Source organism: Diadema setosum, chromosome 9, assembly GCF_964275005.1.
Source record: "Diadema setosum chromosome 9, eeDiaSeto1, whole genome shotgun sequence".
In the NCBI taxonomy this organism is placed as follows: Eukaryota; Metazoa; Echinodermata; class Echinoidea; order Diadematoida; family Diadematidae; genus Diadema; species Diadema setosum.
Window position 1 is genome coordinate 9,604,435 of NC_092693.1, and position 17,426 is coordinate 9,621,860.

Genomic DNA, 17,426 nt, shown 5'->3' on the forward strand with positions numbered 1-17,426 from the left:
GACAAATGTCTCTTTCAGTACAGCAGAGATGTTTCGCAACTTGCCTGGAAGAGTTACTTGTCTTTGCCTAAATTTTTGCATCCCATGGTTACAATGGAACCAAAAGACTACTTACACAGAGCTGCCAAATCTCCCTGATTCTGCAGGAGTCTCCCTGAAAATGTCAAACTTTGTTCATGTCTGAATAAGAGAGTATAAAAATCTCCCTGATTTGGGAATTATTTTCACCACTGAAATGCATGTAACACACGGATATCTCCCTGATTTGGATGTGGGAATGTTGGCAGACCTGCTTACAGCAAAAGTTTTTCGAAGTGTTTCTGACACGGCAAAGTTGGAGGAAATTGTTGCAGCATTCTCTGAAAAATATCGGAGCACAGCAAGCGGATGTGTCCAAGAGAAGTGGAAGGCTACACAAACAACGGGGCAGACGTGGAGTGCATTCCAGATTGCGCCAGGATTAGGTTCACTTGAAGTAAAAGAGGAGAAAAAACTTTGGAAATCATTCTTTGAGGCCCTTCTTTTGTGAGAAAACAGGAGAAGCTAATTATATTCTGCATACTATGATGTGAAAAATGTACTTAATGTATTACAGGCCGTAGGGTTCATGATGTTTCGTATTCCATTGGAGATACATGTAGATTGGATATTTTGTGGAAACTAGAAACTACAAGGATTGGCACTTTTTACTTGGCAAGTTGTATTTCCCATCCAGAAATTTATTTCTCTGGGTAATGCCACACTGATTTGTTTTTGTGCACAGAATTCTGGCTTAGCCATCTAAAAGAAATTCTCGTAGACATGTTTGGATATCTTTTTCTTCATAAATTTGACAGCAGGTTGTCTTTCAGGAAGATAGTAGGAGAGGGCTTTGTAAAGCATTCACATTTTGGGGATTATATATTTTTCTTTCTGCACATCTGTGTTTAAGACTGTCATTCTTGCCATTTTGAGAAATTTGATTAGACCAAATGTTTTGATACAGGTATGCTTCTTCAATGATTCTGAATCCAGTTAACACCAAAATATACCAAGACAGAGGACAGTATGACATAAAAGTTTATTATGTTTTGAAATTAATGCCCTGCTGGGTCTGTTCAGTTTTGCCCCAGAGTTGACCCACGTCTGGCGTACCTTTGCAAGACCAAGTTTGACTTTGCTGCTTACACACTAAAACTGATATGAATGCAGATTGTTGATAGTGAAACATGTCGGGGGAATTCATAAAAAAGCACAGACAAAAATGTGAGCTGGATGGGAACCATTTGGCAAGCATTGCATGCAACAGTACAAGTCTATGGCTATTGACATTTTAAATCACTTTCAAAATCACTCCATGCATGTTGTGAGTAGGGCCAGTCTACAGACTCTCCACAGAGATATGATTTACTTACATTTTAGTTTTTGTTTCCATTTGTTTCTTGTTTGTTTACTTGATTATGTGGAGGCTTGAGACATGATTTGATTTAAAATTATGAATTCTTCTATGTATGAGACATGATATTCCTGAAATATTGTCTCGCTTCTTTCTTTGTAGATAATAAGAGAAAAGTATGAATTCAAATTTTCTATATTAGGTATTTTGCATTAATTTTAGCTATCTGTATTTATATCAAGCCAGGCATGTTTGAAGAGAATTTATGCTTGCATGAATGCATTTATGATCATTCATAGATAACCTCCCACCCCCCCCCCCCCCCACCGCGTCTTTTCTTCGAGTTATATGACATCGTTTCATCTTGATTTCGTTCCTCCTCTGATGATTTCCACAGATGCACGCACTCGGTAAATAATCGCATTAATCTCAAATAATCCTCCAAGCAAACAGTTTTGTTTTCTTTAAAGAAAATGTAGCGTGAGCTTTTGAATTGGTCAAAGCAGAAGACATACAGAGTGTCTGTAATGACACTACTGTCATTCACTGAATCGGCAAAACTGATGGGAAGAAAAAGAAGATAAGAATTCAATTTTCAATTGTCATTTTCATTTAGATTGACATGTAGATGTAGATATGAATCTAAATGATAAAAGAGCAAATTTCAACAGGAAATCTTTCCAGTGTAGACCTGCCATGCAGTGATGTTTTCCTTGATTTTGACATCACTATTCCCAGCCTGAGTAATGCTGGAGCAATGCCGGGAAGAGGTACTTCACAAGTGAACACCCGCCAGCTAGGAATCTCTTTTTCTCTTCGTGTAGTGACTCAATTCCGAGTCAAAATGACGTGTTCTTTTTGTCAGCAAGTGGTCTGTGTACACGCATACCCTTCCAGATACATATATACAAACTCACCTGCTACACCCTGTTTGCACATCATTTCCAGTCGGTCTTATTGGTGTACTTCATGTATGGGGGAGGGGGTGGGGGAAGGAAGTGGGAATGCTAGAGTTCTCTTAATCACAGGATGACTTCATTCACTCATCTCTTATTCTTAAAACTTTATGAATTATCCCTGGCATGGCATGTTTTGTATGCATGCCTAGCAATCCTATGAGATGGAAGAGGAGAGCTCTTACAAGACACTTACCATCTTATCGTGTCAAACTGTATGTTTACAAATAGAATGAGATTTATACTTAGATGATTTTAATTTACCAGTATGATGCTCTTGAAAATGATTCCTTTTGATTTGGGTTTTTTTTCTCCTGTTTATATCATCCTTTTTCCACCTGATTACTCCTTTGTTTTCCTGTGATGGGGCATGTCTAGCACCGGCAAATATTTGTTACTTGTAAGATACTTATTTATTTTGTACATGATGTAGAATCATATGATGAAGATAAGAATATATTGTGTAAGGTATAGCTTTTGTAGTCTTTAGTTTTAAAAGAGCCAGTGATGTCATATGTGGACTCTGTCTAACAAGGGGCTGCAGTTGGAATGCCAAGGTTGTGTTCATAATGTGTATAGCCAGTGAGCATGATGACTACTTGTCGATCTTAACAATCCAGGATGCCAGAAACTCACTTGCCTGCTTGCCACAGACAGCCAAATCTCACTGCAGGGCAAGTGAAATGAATGGGCACTTTGATTTTCAAACTGTCCGGCCTTTGACCCGCGCGCCCTCATCCTGGCAAGAAGGAAAAAATCTTGTGTAGTGTCCTGTAATCCATTGTTCCTCTTTCTGAGGATAGCTACCAGAGTTTGTCTGGTAGCTATCCTCCAGTGACTTAAGGGGAAAAAATAGAATGAAAAGAAAGACTGAAAAGATAAGTGAGGTATTGTATGTAGTGCTTCACTGAAACATGGATCAGGTGGTTAATCATGTGACACCTACCAAAAAAAAAAAGAGAAAAAAGCAAACAATCTGTAACAGTCATATTAATGTTTACTCTGCCACTATCAAAGCTCTTTTCCAAAACATTTCAGCCACTACTTTTCAGAGTACGGTATATTATTCTTTTCATCTAAAATTGAAGAACATCAAGTCATTGAACTGAAACCTAATAGTCTGATGCATCTTGTAGTTGTTGTTGTTTTTTTTTTTTTGTATATTTCTCTCCTTTCTTTTTCCCCTAATGGAATGGAATTATTTCTTGCATTGGCCACTCTTGAGTAATCCTAGCTGGAATAGTAGTCCTATTCAATGTCCAAAAGATTTTAGTGAAACAAGAATGCAGTGACGTGATTTGAAGAAAGCAAGTAATTCATGTTTCTTCTCTGTTACTAAGAAACAGTAGCAATGCAGATGTATGTTAAAAATGCCAGATGCGTGAAAGTCACTCTTTCTTTCTGGTCGCATTTATTTCCATGCAACAGGACCGTCTCACTTTCCATCTCTGCCGTGATGTCGCCTTCACTTTGCGAAGCCAATTTTAACCTTCCATTCTTTCTGTGGAACCTTGTGACACCCCATAGGCATGGTATAACCTATTTGCAGAGATAACCTGTGGTATGCGGGTAGGAAAATGCAGAGCGTTGCCATAGTACAGAGTCAGTACTTGACATATCAAAATATATTTATATACTGTATGCTTGTTTTGTGTAGTCCTATCACATTTTTTTTTTTTTCAGAGATAGTATGAAGCTACTCCTACTCCCTATGCTTGTGCTTATCATGTCAAGGAGTGTATTACATTACAACTAAATTGTAGAAGACCATTCTTTTATATGACTAGTGACCCATGTTTGCACTCACAAGTCAGTGCATGTCTCACTCTTGAACAACACAAGTGCTTTTGAGGTATGAATGCCAGAGTGCGCCGCTGAAGACTGGTGATGTATGAATCGCATCCCACCTCTTCTTCCATGCATGCCAAATAGTAGAATACTGAGTGATGTATGTGATGTCATGAGACAAATGACATCTATTGAAATCTTATGACCTACTTCTTTGTGGTGGATATTTTGTTAGGTGTAAAACTTGTTTGCTGCAATCCATACCAGCACCTTCCTAGCAAGCAGTAGTGCCTGCCAGACTTTGTTGCTATCACCAGCACACATTGCTTGATTGTATTCGTGCACCGACATCATTGCACATGAAACAAAATAGGCTTGCAGGAATAGACCGAAATCACTCGTACTTTCTCTCTTTTTTTCTCCCCCAGGCAACCACAAGGGGTTAATTGTGAAGGTCTCACTCTTTCTCTCTGCATATATGTCAGCAACATGATATTAGCACTGCTGCGTAGCTGGCACAGAACATTGGATATTAGCGCCGTAGTTCCCCTTTGTTCATGCTTAGACTTGCGTAGAAATCCTCATTCTGTTCTAACCTGCTCTAAGCTTCGCTTCCTTCTGTACTCCCTCTCATCAGTTTTATTACAATCCAGCCTCACTTGAACCAGGTCGAAATGCATAATTGCATTTTGGTTTATTTTTGCCCTGGGAGCTGTTCTTCTGGATGTAGATGTTTTACACATAACAAACCAAATGAGTCAGAAAATTTAAAGGCATAATAATCTTTCATTATGCCATCAATTTTTTAATCATTGATTGATACTTGGGTTATATTCTAATTGCACGGAGGGTTTGATTGAAGACGTGGGGGGGGGGGGGGGGATAGGGTAGAATGACATTCAAACTGATCTCCTGGTAGGTCATTTCTTAGAAATACCACGCATGCTTTGAGATGGTTTACCTCACCTTCAGCATGCACAGGAGTGTCCAACTTCTCTGTGCCCTGGCACAGCCCTTGTGTATCCAGAGAGGTGTTACCTCCCTGGTCACACTAAGTATGGCAGGAGCTGACAGCATCAACATGTGTCTATTGTCTGTCTCATCCAGATGTTTCAAACTGTTTGTTTGTTTGTTTGTTTGTAAGATGCTGTTCTGTTTGGATGCTCTCACCAAGAGGGGATTTTTGCTTTCCAATCGTATCTGTAAGATGTGAGGGTTTATGTGAGTGTTCGTAGTTTTTCGCACAGTTGCATTTCTCTAGTTTACACACCAGTGCTAGGCAGCCATGCAATGTGTTGAAACAGTCTAGACAAACCACTGTGGATGCATGGACCATCAAAACTTGCTACCGAATATATTTTCAAAATAGCCTGTAAAACTAGTCAGTGCAAACCAACAAAATGAATGATAAGAAAAGAGATTGCCATATGTAAATCACCTGTACGTATTGTAGGTCATACTTCACTTTTAAATGTGATTTGAAAAAAATGAGAGAAAAAAGTGAAGAAACTTGTAAATCTTGTAAGCCTAGAAATGTAAATACATATATCTGTACTTGTAAACTCCCATTATTTCATTTTCCAGCTCAATACGTGTGAACTTTGTACATTAAGACTGGGCTGAATGTTGCAAATATCTCCTTTTTTTTAGCTACTCAATACCAAAAATTTGAACAAACTGGTTTGTTTGTGTGTCTTGTTTATTTTGTGGGAAGGGGGTAAAAACACATGAGATTTCTGGGATAATGAGTGAGTTTCATCATTCGACAATTCAATTTATGAGCCGTGTGTCTGTTAGTAACAGCCTTGTACCCATTCCTAGTTGAACTAACGTGAAGATATCCTTCAGGGAAGATGCAGATAGGAATGCTGCAGCTAGACATGTGGATGTCGATTTCACTACTGGTGTGGACAAGTATTGCCTTTAAACATAAGATAAAAAATTCTGATCATTGATCTGCATCAATTTCATCACTGTTGTGGACAAGTATTGCCTTTAAAAACAAACAAACAAAAATTGTGATCATTGATCTGCACTGATTTCATCACAGGTGTGGACGAGTATTACCTTTAAAGACAAACAAATACAAATTATGACAATCCTTCTGCTTTGAAGATCATGTTTAATTCTTCAAGCAAAGATCCCACTGCTGCAAAAGGCACTTGGAGATGTAGATGCTATGTGCTAGGATGGTTGTATATGATGACATCAATATTAGCAGTGAGCTGTTCTTTCGTTCTAAAAAAACAAACAAAACAAAAACAAAAACAAAAACAAAACAAATGGCCATGATCTTGGCAACTGTTCAGTGTGCCAAACATCATCAAGACATGCTGGAAAATATCACAAGCTTGACTGGCTGTGAGATGCTGTGTGCCACACTGTAGGTAATGATAATCGCAGACGGCTTGCCTCACTTTGCAGCACTCACCCAGTCCCCTTTATTTGTGTATGACTACGGTGGGTCTCAAGTGCATTATGTTAAATGTGCATCAGACCTTTCACTTAAGCATTACCAGTAGTATATTAAAGTACTCGTAATGGTCAGATTTCTGTAGTATGCAATTCAGAATGAAAAAAAACAAACAAACAAAACAGCGAGAAAAGAAAAAAAAAATGACTTGCAACATACAAACAGGATATTGCATCTTCGGCATTGCATGCTGGTAAATAAAGAGAAGGCAATATTTGTCGGAGGTGATTGTACTGTCTTTGCTTATGAAAGCACTAACATTTTATGCTCTCATTAAATGGTAACTTTGCAGTGCATTTTATCATCCAAGCTGTCAAGAGACGGCTATTCTAGGAGGCACAGTCAAGATGCACTTCCCACATCGTGGCTTAGTTCTCTTTTGCTTGATTACCTGAAATGTCTTGGCAGTATGAATTATGAAGTCATAATTATGTTCACAGTTGGTCGTCCTATAGCTTGGCTAGGTCAAGTTGTCATTCCACATTGTCGTTGTGGCAAACCTTTGAATCATTATTTTTTTTTTCTCTTTTTTTTTAACAAAAATCTTTAAAGTGCAACTTTGGTATCTCAGAATGCATGCTTTATTTGTAAATTAAACTTGTGTGTAGATTTCATATTAGATAAAGTATTGTGCTTGTGTAGAAACTGTATAACAACAAAAAATGGCTAATATGGTATGGAATAATCTTATGAAAGGTAAAACAAAATAAAAATTTCCAGCAATGATAACAAGCATTATCGTGATGAAGAATGTGAATCATGATGTCTGTGTTTTTGTTTTGTTTTGTTTTTTCTTTTAGGCTGGAACATTTGTGTGAGGCATAAATGGCTTTGTGGTGTGTGGCAATGAGCAAATGTTCAGTTAATCACAATGCTAATGTAAATGTTTGTGTGTGTGTGTGTGTTGGTCATGGGATGTGTCTTTGCGTGCGTGTATGTGACTTTGTGTTTATGTGTGTGTGTGTGCACGTGTATTTGAATTGGATTGGCTTATGGAAAGTCCTTGGAACATTCAATGCCAATGCAGATGTGATGAACGGAAGAGAGAAAAGAGCGATGGAAAAAGGGATATTTGAAGGTTGGGCAGGTGAACTCACAGACAACACAAAAAAAGATGTATTATGAAACTTACACGGCATAAAACAAAAAACAAAACAAAACAAAAACAAAACCTATGACCAATGTGGTTGTGTGACACTGGTATTATTATTTTCCCATTTACGTCTGTGTCTGTGTGTGTGTGTGTTCAATTTTTTTTTTTTAATTCTTAATGACATCCGGAATTAATTAAAGAGAAAGGGGATTGATGGGAAGGTAAAGTGAGTGGTGATGAATTTTTCAAACATGTAATAAGGCTCCGAGGAATGATGGCTCCACGGTAGATTATATCACCTTTTGGCTGGTTCAGGGGGGGGGGGGGAGATTGTCGTAGATGCATTTACTTGGATGAAGCATAATCATTGAAATGGGAATGGTCAACTTTACAAAGGCAAGGTTTTAATTAAGTCACGTGTTCACGTTACACGTTTACACGTGTATGTTCGTTACCACGGACTGAATGTGGATATAAAGAGATTACCTACGGTTATATCAAATGGAAAAGAAAGAAAGAAAGAAGTATTAGGTGAAACCATGCTCGACCATGATCAAGTAGGATACTCTACGAACAGGACTATAGGAGAAGCGGTTGTAGGATTAGAAGATGATGCGTTATTCCGTTAGTGACATCATGCAAATAATAGCTGTTTGATCCCGTTGGCCCATTAAAAAGCTTGATTTTGACTCGTTGTTCACTCATGTTTGAGATTCGGGATATGTTTGGGTATCGTAATTAAAGGTACAGTTTACCTTTGGGAGCAGTGATTTGAAAAATGTTCGAGATATCACACTTGGTGCATATGTGTAGGTACGTTGCATCACAAAACATCCTACCATGTAAAATTTTGAAGTAAAGCTTGAAATATAAGGAGATATCACTATTTTTCTCAACAAACCACAATTGTAGACGGTTTAGTGTAGAAATATTTTGTTACAACTATTGTTCACATTTTGTATATTCAACAATACCTAACATAAATTATACTGATTCAAATTTTCACATTGGTTGTTGCTATCCCTAACTCACATTTTAGAACTATTTTGAAGCACTAAAGCTGGGTTTTTGTTTCATCTGCAAATGGTAAAATAATGCCTTTAGCCCCCGCCAATCGAAAGTTTGAAGGGGATCGGTCCATTTTCCAGGCGATTCAAGCGGAATTTGCCACATGAGTTGAGCTCAATGTAAAGTTGGGCAAGACACATTTTCAACGGTAGCGGAAAGTGCTTTGCCATGGTAACAACACATCTCAAAATCAGGTAAAAATTCTACTACAGTTTTTACACAACTAAGAAGAAATTTGGCACACGTAATAGTGACTGTGATATATAGAGTTGTGCGAGACAAATTCTTAGAGTAGCAGAAGTGCGTCGCCATGGTAACAGTGCCCTCAACTCTTTGTGTGCTTTGTTAACCGTCGGTTGACGCAGAAAACCCAATAGCGTTTTCCCACACCGTCAAAAGTCCCTGGCATAGAAAGGGTTAATGTATAGTTTTGCAAATGATAATCTTTGTTCATTTTGTCAGCAGAAAACATAGTGTCAGAGTCAAGCCGATGTGGCAACTTGTTATATTGAGCATGAACTAAAGGATATGGACTTGAAGGATATCTTTTAGGGATTACAGGGTAGGCCTACATATAGTTGAAATTGATACAAAGTGTGCGTGCATGTTTTGATAGGAATAAATCTTCAAGTCTAGAACAAGAAAAAGATTGGCAAGGGAAAAGAAACAGAAAGTTGTTTTTGACTTTGTATAGAGGAGGAAAATAATTCAGCAAAATGAGCAGGCGAACGCTCGTCACACAAGAATGCAAACAGACGAAAATGCAGTGCATAGTATATGTTTAACTTGAACATATACTTTTTTTTATAAGTTTTTACTCAAAGAAAAAGACTTTGATAGCCTATGATAGGTCTCTTATTTGTTATCTTTTACCTTTCCATGTCTGATGTCCTGCCTTACTTTTTAATTTGACAAAAGTCAACAAGAACAATAATGATTATATCAATCATATTGATATCAACTATAAAGTATAATAATAATAATAATAATAATAATAATAATAATAATAATAATATTATTATTATTATTATTATTATTATTATTATTATTATTATTATTATTATTACTATTATTATTATTATCATAAAAATAATAATAATGTAATCATAATAACAATAACAATAGTAATGATAATGAAAATGTGTGATACTGGATGTACAGTATGTGTGTGTGATGTTAAAGAGCTGAATATGAAATTGTGGATGAATGACGAGGGTGGCTGTAGAAGAGAGAGGCGTATTATAGTTGAGGTTACGGGCAAGTCCTCTTTTTTTTTTGAGGGGGGGGGGGAGGGGAAGAAAGGGGATATAGAAAGTTCAGTCGATTTAACGCAGCAAATTACATACACATGCACACATGTTTTTTGTACAAATAGGAAAATATCTTTGCATGGTTTATGCTCTTTGCGTGATCAAGTATCTTTATTATTTTACACGTGGCACAGCAGCCTGGTGGTGTGATCAAGTTAAATCAAGAGTTATATTGTTGTAGGTCTTTGTAAAGTACACTCTTTGCATGACTGTGTAATTTCTTTCGTTGCATGTATGGATTTATGCGATCAAGCAGTATGTGAGTGACTGGAATGCAAGCTATACTATGAATTCTTTTTTTTTTTGTATGTATGTTTGTGTGTGTGTGTGGGGGGGGGTTTTGTGTGTAAGCCTATATTTGTTTCTTTGTGAATATGATATTATTCATATACCATTGTAGGAATTAAAGTGGCGGATCCAGGCGGGGCGCGTCCCCTCCCCCTTTATTTTCTTGTTCAAACAAAAGAAATAAAAAGAAAACATGGAGGAGGGGCGTGTGCACCCCTTTAATTTTGTAAAGGCGACCCCTCTTTACGGAATTCCTGGATCCGCTCCTGTATGGTGTGTTTTGATGAAATGGCCTTGAGAGGATAGATACAGGAAACAATCATTATCAGCGGAGTCAATCTATCACTGCGTGATTATTCTCTGGGACTGTATGAGCAACGTTGAGAAATGTATTTGCTTGATTCGATATTTTATCAGACTATCTGTTTGTGAGGACGTATACTTAGCAACTGAAAACCACGGAAGCTTGGCGGTACTCCACAATTTTGTTTTTCGTACTATTATATACAGACTCAGATGTAGCGTAATCAACTCATTAGTTTCACTAGGACAGTTGATTTGATATATCATGGCGAAATGAATGTAGTCAACCAGTTATGTGTTTCCATGGTAGGCCTAGGTTCCTCTATACGTACCTTATTTTATCAACCTTGTCGATATCTGGAAAAGCATAATGCATCATTTACATCAGTCATTGAAGACAATGTGAGCTGATATTTGCACTCCTCCATACCTTACCAACTGATTATGACTCCGATTCGCAATACCATCGAATGTATCGGTGGAGTTGAGTTTAAAGGTACTAGCCCACATTTGCAAACCCACGAAAATCAAAACTGCATAAAACAGGTCCAATATGACTTCAAGTACAAGTTATAACAGTAACATACCTCACCTGTTGCTCTTTGTCTATACCATTCGATAAAAGAGAGAAAATCATCGTTTTAAAATCAATTTTCAAACCGGGTCAACCCGACCCAAAATCAAATTACGAGCGCGGGCTAGCTACGCACATTAACTTACACATGTAACGCATGCATGTAGTACGTGCGTGGACCGGAGCTAGCGAGCGTTTTTATACGCATGCATACGGTGCATTTTCATTTATTTTTATGAAAGTAATGGACTAATTGGAACGAAATTTTGCACAGGTGTTACTGCAATCATACCCAAACTCCATGCTAACTATGAGACCAATTGCTGCAGGTTTACAAATGTGGGCTAATACCTTTAAGGTATTCTGTTGCAGTCGTTGTCACTATGCATCCCCCGTTAAATGTAATGGATCATCAGGACTTAGTTGTGCGCAACACGTTCCGTCAAACACAACCAGCCTGAGTTATTAAAGTTTGTTCAGCAAAGCATAAGACGATATACGTTGCATGATGAAATCAAAAGCAGATGTCACGTAAATCCGCAGATTCGACGTGGCTTTTTAGAGGAGTTTTGCAAGTACATTATTATGTCACATCGTTCTCTTTATCAGTATTATTGTCGGGTCTCATTAAATGGTCGTGAATGGTATAATGTGTGTTCATTCCCATTGCATGATGGGAATGCTTCTCATTGTGTAAGGTACCATAAGTGAAAGAATGACTCAGATGTTATGTGTATGTGTGTGTGGTGGGGGGGGGGGGGTGGGGAGATGGGTGGGTATAATTTGCATGTGGATGAGTGCGTGCGTGTGTGGGTGTGTGTCAGCGTGTGCCATCGTGTGTGTGTGTGTGTGTGTGTGAAAAAAAGCAAAAAATACAATAGCAGCAATGATAGGCCAAGCTCAGTTTGAAAACGGAAGAGTACAGCAAATTGAGAAGCACAGAGTAAATTTGACTTGTTAATGACTGCTCACTTACAGTCTCCATTTATTCTTGATCTGGGGATGGGGGAGACAAATGTAACTGCTCCAGCGTTCAACAAATATTTTCCACCTCTAGTGTCGGGATGACAGACACAAACACAATAGGGTGAAATAATACTTCACAACATGTTCAGGTTGGCCCCAGCAAACAGTAACATCAGTCGAGCAGAATGGCATATTGGTTTAATGAAAATCGGATCTTAATATTTAAAAAAAAAATGAACCCTTTGCATGCTATAGCGGCTAGAGCCAGCATTGGCTGTCTTGCACAAACTCGGTGGTCTTGTGGATAAGATGCATGTCACGTGATCAAGTGTTGGTTCGAATCCAGCCTGAGTATGTATGTCCATGATTAAAAAAAAAAAAAGAAAAGAAAAATCATGGCTACTACTATAACACTGATTAATGCAGTGCTTATTTACTTCAATGTAGGAAAATTAGTCAATCAGTTGCAAGAAAGTTGAAGGTTGAATGTTAAAAACTAACGTGCTTTTATGACACATCTGTATTATATTATGAGGAGCAATCACTTACATGAATAGGTGATGATGCTATCATCTCACGAGTCTCTCATTGACCCGCACATAATTCCTCACTTTATTTCCTGTTTTGATATGAAATTCGACACACACACACACACACACACACACACACACATATATAATATATCAGACGTGTTTTCATGTTTGTTTCAGAAACGGGTTTGATTAAGATCTTTTGTCACACCATGGGCACTGATGAAGAGTGTGGCCTTGCCTTTCAGTATTTGAGAGCTATGCTCCGTTTTTAAGATCTTCAAAATCTATGATTTATTTTTTGACGGCGTTCTTCTTCAACTAATTGTTTTACTTATATATATATATATATATATATATATATATATATATATGAAGAGTTTGTTTGCAAAAACCGATAAGTCCATATTTGTCAAATGGAGATATTTGCGATAAAAGGTCAAGAAAAATAAAGAGAACAATAAGAAAATTTTGGCTTCTTTTGACCATAACTTCAAAAATATACCTTTATAATTATGTAGTGACCAGTATATCGTTTAAAAGGTATTATTTTGTACTTTATGACAGAGACCGTACTTCAAAATCTTCAAAAATGGACTTATCGGTTTTTGCAAACAAACTCTTCATATATATATATATATATGTATGTTTGTATATATAATATACATTATAATATACGTATATACGTAAAAGGCCTTTGTATGTGTGTGTGTGTGTGTGCGCGCGCGCGTGTATGTGAATGTGTGTGTTTTGTATAGTCTTATAACTAACCTCTGAACTCTTATTTTCAGAGGAAGGGGTTGTAGCTGCTAAATATTATCGTGCCACATTTTTGCACAAACCAAAACAAGTTATGAGGTCACAATAACCTCTTTTGCTTCAGGTGTGTGGTTGCCACCAACAATTTTATTTTTATTTTTTGAAAATAAGTGAAATTCTTAGAATTCAATAGCATTCTTATTTTTATCAGATTGTGATTAAAATCTGACCATTCTGCTGGTCTGATTTTTTCATGTCTACTATGAAGTCAACTCGAACAGGGTGTACAGGATTTCACTATGACATTGTGACATTTCATCAGCAGTAGATGTGTACTTGTTATACAGGACAGTAAATTCAATCGGTTCTACTCTATAGGTATGGTGCAGCTAGTTTGCTGTAAGCTGCAAAATTTATAATGAGGTACATGACGTATAATAGCAGAAAGAGATATGTTACACAATCATTGATATGAACCAGTAATTTGATTTTACGAAATACAATCCAATTGCTCCAATCAGTGTAAGCTCGTATATATAATCCATCATGAGTTTGTTATGAGTGGTCTTTTGTAGGTAGGTCCTACTCGCGAACATGACGAAAATGGATTAATATTCATGACATTTTGAAGCTGCAACAAGTTTGATGAAATGAACATGTTTCATTCCCATTCATCAACACGAAATTAGATGTGTACTTTCACCGTGGCCCACATGCATACAAATTGTTTGTTTGTTTGGTTTATTTTTGCATTTTCTTTCTCCAAATACAATTGCAAATGAAAACAGAATGATACAGATAACATACAAATCAATACACAAAAAAAAAATATCATTTGTGTAACAACATTAGTCTGAAGTGACATATGAATCAAAATGGCTTTCAAAGTATAGCGGGTGTGTGTCGGAGAAGTGAAGGGATTATAGAGACATAACTGGGCGATCACACATCGCCGGTTTAGATGGCGGTTCATGGCGGTTCTCAAACCGCCGTGAACCGTGCCCCAACGATGGCGGAAAGTTAAACGCGATGTCACTACGTTCTCAACACGTTTTGAATACGTCTCTAACGCGGATTGGCGCAGTAGTAACACGGATCTCCCCGAAAGGTGGAATAGTCCCATGGCCGGTAGAACCGTGGGGGCCGTGGGGGCTCGGGCCCCCACACTTTTTGTGCACCATACAAAGGAATACATAAGGTGACATCACTTTGGGCCCCCACACTTTTTTTAACCCGGAAGTACGTAAGTGGCACTAATAGAAATAGATAGAGATCTTGAGGTGTGAGTGCGGTAAGGTTATGTTTTTCCACGGAAGAGTTCTTTTTTCTTTTTTTTTTCTTTTTTTTTTTTTTTTTTGCTTGTCAGCTGAAGAAACCCGGAAATGGAAGGGGAGAGAGGAGCTGAAGACGGAGGACCTTTTCTTTTTTTTGCTTGTTGGCTCATGAAACCCGGAAGTGGGCCCCCACACTTTTGAAAACGCTCCGCCGGCCCTGAGTCCATACCAAGCCCCTAAAGTTGGATGCAATCAGAGCCCTTTCACTCGTCTTCAGTGGGTTACAAAAAGGAGCGTAGTGCTTTGTTAGGTAATCACAATTAAAAAGAAATTACGAAACGTTGTAACTCCTGTGTATTTACAGATTGACATAAGTGATGCAATAAGCAACTAGACCCGGAATTTGTCAAGACTGACAAATTAGGTGATCCGATTTTTTTAAAATCAATGATTCGAGTTTTCACCTGAGATTAGGGACATTGATCGTGTGATGTTTGGATTCTCATTTTGAAAAGGGAGTCAGACCTGCCATCTTGGGTACCGAATTCCGTATATACTATCAAAGATGCAGAATGAAGTATATTTGACCTTTGACCCCACTTTGCATCCCCAAGATGGCATCTGAGCAAAAGTGGTTATTTTGTGAAATGATTCTTGTAACATGGTCTTTGCGTGTGCAAAATATGGGAAAGATAAGACATGTATTCACCAAGATACAGGATGAAACATTTATGACCTTTGATCCTAGTTTACATACCCAAGATGGTGTCTGATCAAGTAGTTGTTATTTTATGAAATAATGTACGTAACATTAACTAAACATGTGCAAAATATGAGGTTGATAGGGGCTATTTTCCTTGAGGTATTGCAAAGAAAATTGGAAAAAGAAAGAAATATGAAAATACATCGAAGATAACCTTTAATTTTAACCACGTTTTTGGACGTGATCACGACACCATATGAAAAACAAAGGGAACACGTACGATAGCACAAAGTCTCAGCTACAACATATTAAAATCTGGGAGAAATTCACCGAAGGGTAAGTGAGCTAGTGCTCGATAAAGACAATCATGTCAATTTTCACATCTAGAAAAATTCCCTCCCATAGAGATAACACGTCATAACGAAGATAAAGAAAGAAGTACATATGACCTTTGACCCCGATCTGCACAGACAAGATGGCATCTGAGCAAAAAGTGGTTATTTTGTGAAATGATCCTTGTAACATGGTCTTTACGTGTGCAAAATATGGGGAAGATAGAACATGTATTCACCAAGATACAGGATAAAACATTTATGACCTTTGACCCTAATTTACATACCCAAGATGGCGTCTGATGAAGTAGTTGTTATTTTATGAAATAATGTACGTGACATGAACTAAACATGTGCAAAATATGGTGGTGATAGAGTATGTTTTTCTTGAGTTATTGCAAAGAAAGTTGGAAAAAGAAAGAAATATGAAAATACATCGAAGATAGGCTTTGATTTCAACCAAGTTTTTGGACGTGATCCAGATACCGTATGAAAAAATGAAGGGCACATTACGATAGCCCAAAGTCTCAGCTGCAACATATTAAAATCTTAGAGAAATTCACCGAAGCATAGGTGAGCTAGTGCTCGAAAAAGATAGTCATGTCAATTTTCATTTCCAGAAAAACTGCACTCCCATTAAGATAACACGTAAACTGGTCAAATTTGACAAGATTACTTTCAATCCAATATTACGAGGTGATGCCGTCATCTAATCAAAATGTTGTTTGATATTAATGAAAGAGCATTTAGTAAGCTACAACATACTGAAATCTGCGTGAAAATGGGCAAAGGATAAATGAGATACGCTCGAGTGAACTTGTAATTTGATGACGTCATTTTGAAAATTTACTCTTTTTATTTTATTAAGAAATTTGATATCTTTTAATCATTTTTCCAGCATCCCCAACCCATGAAATGACATGTACAACTCATCAGCTTTCAGAATATGTAAAGAAAATGGGGGGTCACCGTCCATCCTGACGAGTAAAATCGGATTTAAAATTGGCGGTTTTTTGGCATTGTTGCACTGTATATCGCCATTGACACGCGCGCGGAATTTCAACTTTGACGGGCCCGTATGACGTCATATTGAGTCGGATTGACTTGAAACTTGGTAGACATATTCCCTGACATTTCAGGCAGGCGATAAATGTGAAAAAACGGGAAATTTGTATTGCATATGAGCTGTGCGTGCGTATATGCGCGCGCGCGTACGCGTCCGTAAATTTTTTTCAATTTTTCAAAAAATGCTCTAAATGGTCTGAAACGTGTGCAAAAAAAATTTGAGCTGGATTTGAGCATACAAATATTTCAACGCGCGCGTACGCGCACATTTTAAGGAATAGATGAATTTTGAGAATATGCGTAGAATGCACTTGACTTGAAATATATGTGACGTAAATTTCATTGAAAAATTCCATTCCATTAATGAGATATGATTGAGAATGTGTTTTCATATAATGACGTCATAGTGACGTCACGGTCGACTGATCACTTTGATTTTAGTTCGATTGCCGTCTTTGGGAGACGATACATATATGGTATAAGTTTGAAATTGATAGGAAGAGGACTTTCTTAGCTAATCGATGCACAACTTTTGGGGAGAAATAAGAAAAAGAAGAAGAAAGAATCCG